Raw genomic sequence first — 5,892 nt, 5'->3', positions numbered from 1 at the left:
AATCAACTGGCCGAAGTCTTTGGATATCCAACTATGACGGGAAATGGCTATCTCGACCTGTTATAGCTACTGTTAGCTCTCCAGTTTCCATTACTACCTTATACGCTTTCACAGTTTGATGTTAACGTGTGCCAATTTAATGTGTGTACTTGTCAACTATAGTTTTCAGAATGAGATTTTCACTCTGCAGCGGAGTGTGCGCTGATATGAAACTTCCTGGCAGATCAAAACTCTGTGCCCGACCGAGACTCGAACTCGGGACCTTTGCCTCATTCTGGAAACATCCCCCAGGCTGTGGCTAAGCCATTGTCTCCGCAATATCCTTTCTTTCAGGAGTGCTAGTTCTGCAAGGTTTGCAGGAGAGCTTCTGTAAAGTTTGGAAGGTAGGAGACGAGGTGCTGGCAGAAGTAAAGCTGTGAGTACCGGGCATGAGTCGTGCTTCGGTAGCTCAGTTGGTAGAGCACTTGCCCGCGGAAGGCAAAGGTCCCGAGTTCGAGTCTCGGTCGGGCACACAGTTTTAATCTGCCAGGAAGTTTCGTAACTATAGTTTTGTAAGCAATACGCTGAACAAATAAAAACCTTAGCTTCTAGTGTATCAGAAGGGGCTTAAAAAACTCTTTTAGTTGTGTGCGCGTACTCGGGTCTAAGTGAATTACTTTTGCAGAATCAAGTAAATAGCCAAAAGGCTTGATGCGACCGAACCTGGCTAGAGCGCTCCACTTGGTGGTCTTTTGGAGGCGATTACTGACTCCGGCCGCCTTGTGTCTCAATTTTAACCGATTTGTAGTACACTTTTGTGAAAATTGTCATCATTAATATTTACGAGCGTTGTATAACTTTTCAAGACGTTTGGAACGCATTAAAAAGAGTTATAGTTCCATTTAAAATAAAAAACGGACAAATGAGAGTACGACAAACTTAATTATGTATAGAAGGGAGTCAGGCAGGGTTGTAGGGGTAGACTACATTGAGCAAGCAGTAAAGGAAACCAGAGAAAACCTTCAGAGAGAAGAAATAAAAGCTTCGAGGTTTAGCGACGACACGTAGTCCTGTCAGAGACAGCAAAGGACTTGGAAGAACATTTAATCGGATTGGACAGCGTTTTGAAAAGAGGATATAAGATGAAAATCAACAACAGTAAGACGAGGAGAATGAAATTCAGTCGAATTAAATCAGGTGATGCTGAGGGAATTAGATTAGGAAACGAGACACTTAAAACAGTAGATGAGTTCTGCTATTTAGGCGGCAAAATACGAGTAATTGATGATGGCCCAAGCAGAGAGAATATAAAATGAAGGCTGGCAATGGCAAGAAAAGCGTTTCTGAAGAAGAGAAATTTAACATCGAATAGAGTTTTAAGTGTCAGGAAGTCTTTTCTGAAGTTATTTTGAGTGTAGCTATGTATGGAAGCTACACATGGAAGACGAAGAGTTAAGATAAGAAGAGAACAGAGGCTTTTGATATGTGATGCTACAGGCGAATGCTTAAGATTAGACGGGCAGATCGTGTAACTACTGAAGAGGTACTGAATAGTATTGGAGAGAAAAGAAATTTGAGGCACAACTTGATGAAAAGAAGATATCGGTTGATAGCACGCATTCTGGGACATCAAGTGATCACCAGTTTAAAATTGGAGGGAAGAGGGGGCAGGGGGAGAGGGGCAATAAAAATCTTAGAGGGAGACCAAGAGAAGAATACATGTAGCAACCTCAGAAGAATGTAGGTTGAAATAGTTATCCGATGATGAAGAGGGTTGCACAGAATAGAGCAGCAAGGAGAGTTGCATCAAACCAGTCTTCAGACTGAAGAGCAGAACAACAACAACAGTTTATCTACAGGTTTCTGTGAATGAGTTTGCGAGTATCAAAATATGTGACGTAAATGGCCCTATATTTTGACTACATTAACTTAGAAGTTTACATTTTTTTTCACTGTCAAGGGATTGTAGGTCTTAGAATTTGACATAAAGTTCAACTTGGTATGCCTACTCGTTTCCGAGAAAAAGGCTCTTAACAGACGCACTAACAGTCGAATAACAAGTAAGTTCCTGAAGGGTTAAGTTTTTACCGAGTGAGGTACGGAGCCGTAAAATCAAACTTGCTTCAGTATGTTCGTTCACACAAGAGTTAAGAGGATTAACCATGCGAGACAATTAAGTGCCCCTCTGACTACTTTCAGTAGCCGAAAACCTCGTTTTGATATTTTGAACCGTTTGCGAAATAAAAGTGCGGTACGTCTTACGTGACTCACCCTGTATATTTTACAATGAACATGTTATACAGTCGCTGATTACGACAGGTAAGTTTCCTTGCTCCAGGCAAATAGCCTTCATAAGAGTGTTCGGTGTTGTACACAGACTGTGGGTAGTAATAATCATTTTGATACCGGAACACTATGTCTTTTTTGCGGGTGCTTCTTGTCTCTCTGAGAGGTATGGTAGTTGCCACTGCAGACATGTCGGAGACTTCTCAGCCGAGGTAACGGGTTAACGCCGGCCAGGCATTCCAGGAAGAGTGTCGTGTGGTCACGCCAGTGGGACGACCTTCGCGTAATGACATGCGCGTCATTAGCTGGCGCGGAAGCTGGTTTCTCTTCTGTCGCCGATGTGCAACGCTTACACAGCTCGTGTAATGACGTACACGTGCTGTTGTTCAAGAACCTCTAGGTATCGGCTGCGGACTCAGATCTGATGTAAGGACAATACGCCTTTAAGGCGTCAAGCTAAACCAGAATCTTACTGCTTACACTTCTTAGTTAGTTAGTTGCTGTATCTTCGCCCTTAGTGGATAGTAACTGCGACCTTTCGGAATACTAGTTATAGTAAATCTTCTCAGCGGAAATTATGGATGACGCATGTTTACCATTTATATGATTTCATGATTTCTTTTCCAATGCATATAGTAATTTACACGTAACTAGGTTCAATGCGGTCTTGCGGTAGCGTTCTCGCGGGGTCCGTGGTTCGATTGCCAGAGGGGCCAGGGATTTTTCCTGCCTCGAGATGACTGGGTGTTGTTGTGTCGTATTCATCATCATTCATCCCCATTACGGTCGGAGGAAGGCAATGGCAAACCACCTCCGCTAGGACCTTGCCTAGTAGGTGGTGTGGGCCTCCCCTACGCTCCTCGGAGTATGAGACCTCATCATCACCATCATCATCAGGTTCAATGCACCCCTCTCCCTCTCTTATAACACACCAAGTAAACCACTAGGAAGGGAATCATTGTTTGGTTGGCGAAGAACAGCAACCATCATCAAGCATGTAGGAGCCAATGAGTCTCTCACGCAATTTTTTTAATAGTAGAAAGCCAAAGTTGTTTTGGACGTACTGTAAACTGTGAAACTGCACTTTGTAGAATTGTTTTTGTTTTCCTTGCACTTCTACCTGCACATTCCAAATTGTTGTAGCTAAGCCCGCAAATACTATAGGATAAACGTTATAATGTTTAATGTAGTTATCAGAACTCAACCGTCTGCTGCTCCCTTTCAATGGCTGGTCCTGCTGCTGTGCAGCTGATGCAAGTCTATTGGATCGAAAACATTTTGATGTTTGGACGTCTCAAAACATATCATACTTTTTGTAAATTTTCTTCCCTCTATGGTTTATACATTAGATTAGATGTGCTTTTCATTCCAATAGATACATTGTGAGTAGATCTCCAGGATGTAGAACATGCCACAAAACAAGAATACACAATAAAAATTAGGAAAGTAAAAAGTTATGCTAATGTACCTTCCACCGACCCTGACTGAAGAGGCCGTCATGGATAGGAAATAAGTCAAAAAAATCTTAAACATATTTTCATTCGAAAGGTAATAACAACTTTGTCACAAAACCAGTAAATGTTCGACACCTAAGGTGCATATGACAATGCTTAGCCTATTGTAGTCATGCATAACTAAAAAGAAGAATCATTTTACAGCGCTTATCGACATTAATCATATTACTGCACTGAATATGAATAGAAATCGGATTCTACGCAACACACGCACTATTTGACATTATTAATAACATATACATATCAGTTGGTTCTGTTAAGAAATTCATCAGTGGAGTTAAACTATGCTGAGTCTGTAGTTAAACCTTTTATGGCTTCAGACAAGTTAATGAAAATCCATGTAACTGAATAACGGCCACCTTTCTGGACCAAGGGAAGTGACTTTAAATTTTTGTCAAGATTATTCTTATTTCTAGTATTGATTCCACGAACTGAGCTGTTGATTTGAAAAGGAGATATGTGGCTTATGACGAATTTCGTTACAGAATAAATCTATTAGTCATTAGTAGTTTGTGTCCCCAGTTCCATAAACAGACCTCTACATGACATTCGACTTCACACCAGAAGAAACTCAAGCTACACGTGTCTGGACTCGGGGAATTTCAGCTTGGCTTGATGGGTCCCCCCCCCCCTCCCCTCAAAATGTGCTAGCCTTTCTATTTTTATATCGCCTATGTGTGACAACATCCACATTGTAAATAGAGATCTATTTAGGCGCTTCAGCGGTTCTCTGATATACTCTTCCCAGTTGAATTTTATTATCAAGCTCTAATACCAACAATTTAGCAGTGTCACCTTCTTCTGTCTACTTGTCGTCATATTTTAGGCATATATTGGCGGGAAATTTCCTACAAGTTCTAAGTTGCATACAGTGATGTTTTTTTTTCGAAGTTTAGTAACAAATAATTGGCTAGGAACCACTTACTATCGTCCACGGAAATTAAGTTAACTGATCTCTCTAAGACTGTACTTTATTCACTAATTATTGTGATGATTGTATCATTTGTAAACAAAACAAATTGGCGTCTGAAAACGTTATTAAACGTTTCAGTTAATAGGGATTTTTGTTCCGAGGTCTAAGAATACAGTTTACATGAGACTCTGTATTCAGCCAACATTGGCATGGATTATGTAGTTGGTGATATCTTGTAGGGCGAAATTACCAAATTACCGCACTCTTAGAAAACTTTGAGATGTCCACAAGTATAGTGTTATTACCCCCCGTTTATCTTTGAGTTGTACGTCATGAACGTTCAGTAACATTCACTACATATTATGAAGAGAGTAATTTGACTGTTCGGATTGAAGGAGTGCTTTTCCTTTCATACTCGTGTGTCATATAGTAAATAACCCAAAGCATCATTTCCGATACCACAGTGCTTCAATCAACCATACTCCTGCTGGAGGCAGCGTACCACAGGTCTAACCTGTGAACCAGCCCACAATTTTGGGAGAATCTACGTGGAATCCGTTCCTCAGACGTAATAAACGCCAACGATGACCGACAGTGCATGAATTACCACACAACCAGTTAACAACCTTGGCCGAATGGCCTATACTACTGATAAGGATGTTACCCTTTCGCTGCATCGAGCGGATGCATCGACAGACTCTATCGGAGGGGAACCGGAAACGACGACAACGTTTGCTGCAGAATTCTTGAGCGTATTCTAGGTTTGAATATAGTAAATATCCTTGAGACAGAAAATCAATACAGATTTAGAAAGCACCGCTCGTCTGAAACTCAGGTTGCTCTTTTCTCGCACACTCTCACATGACAGCCTACATACCGTGGATGAATAACAAAAGGCAGATTCCACATTCCTCCATTCCCAGAAAGCGTTTCACACAGCGCCCCGCTACGTAATAAACCTCAAGATATATGAATAGCTCGAAGACTTCCTAACAAGGGAACCTCCCCATCGCACCCCCCTCAGGTTTAGTTATACGTTGGCACAGTGGATAGGCCTTGAAAAACTGAACACAGATCAATCGAGAAACAGGAAGAAGTTGTGTGGAACTATGAAAAAATAAGCAAAATATACCAACTGAGTAGTCCATGCGTATGATAAGCAACATCAAGGCTACTGTGAACTCAGGAGCGCCGTGGTCC

The 5,892-nt window shown here is 41.5% G+C and overlaps 1 non-coding gene across 1 annotated transcript; it reads left to right on the top strand.

Moving 5' to 3' along the window:
* The first annotated feature begins 436 nt into the window (after nt 1-436).
* On the top strand, nt 437-511 carry Trnap-cgg (transfer RNA proline (anticodon CGG)). Its single transcript has one exon. It is a non-coding gene; the product is annotated as a tRNA-Pro (tRNA).
* The last annotated feature ends 5,381 nt before the right edge of the window (nt 512-5,892 follow it).

Source organism: Schistocerca serialis, chromosome 4, assembly GCF_023864345.2.
Source record: "Schistocerca serialis cubense isolate TAMUIC-IGC-003099 chromosome 4, iqSchSeri2.2, whole genome shotgun sequence".
Classification (NCBI taxonomy): Eukaryota; Metazoa; Arthropoda; class Insecta; order Orthoptera; family Acrididae; genus Schistocerca; species Schistocerca serialis.
Note: the sequence above shows the minus strand (reverse complement) of the source record. Positions and strands in the feature narration are given on the sequence as shown.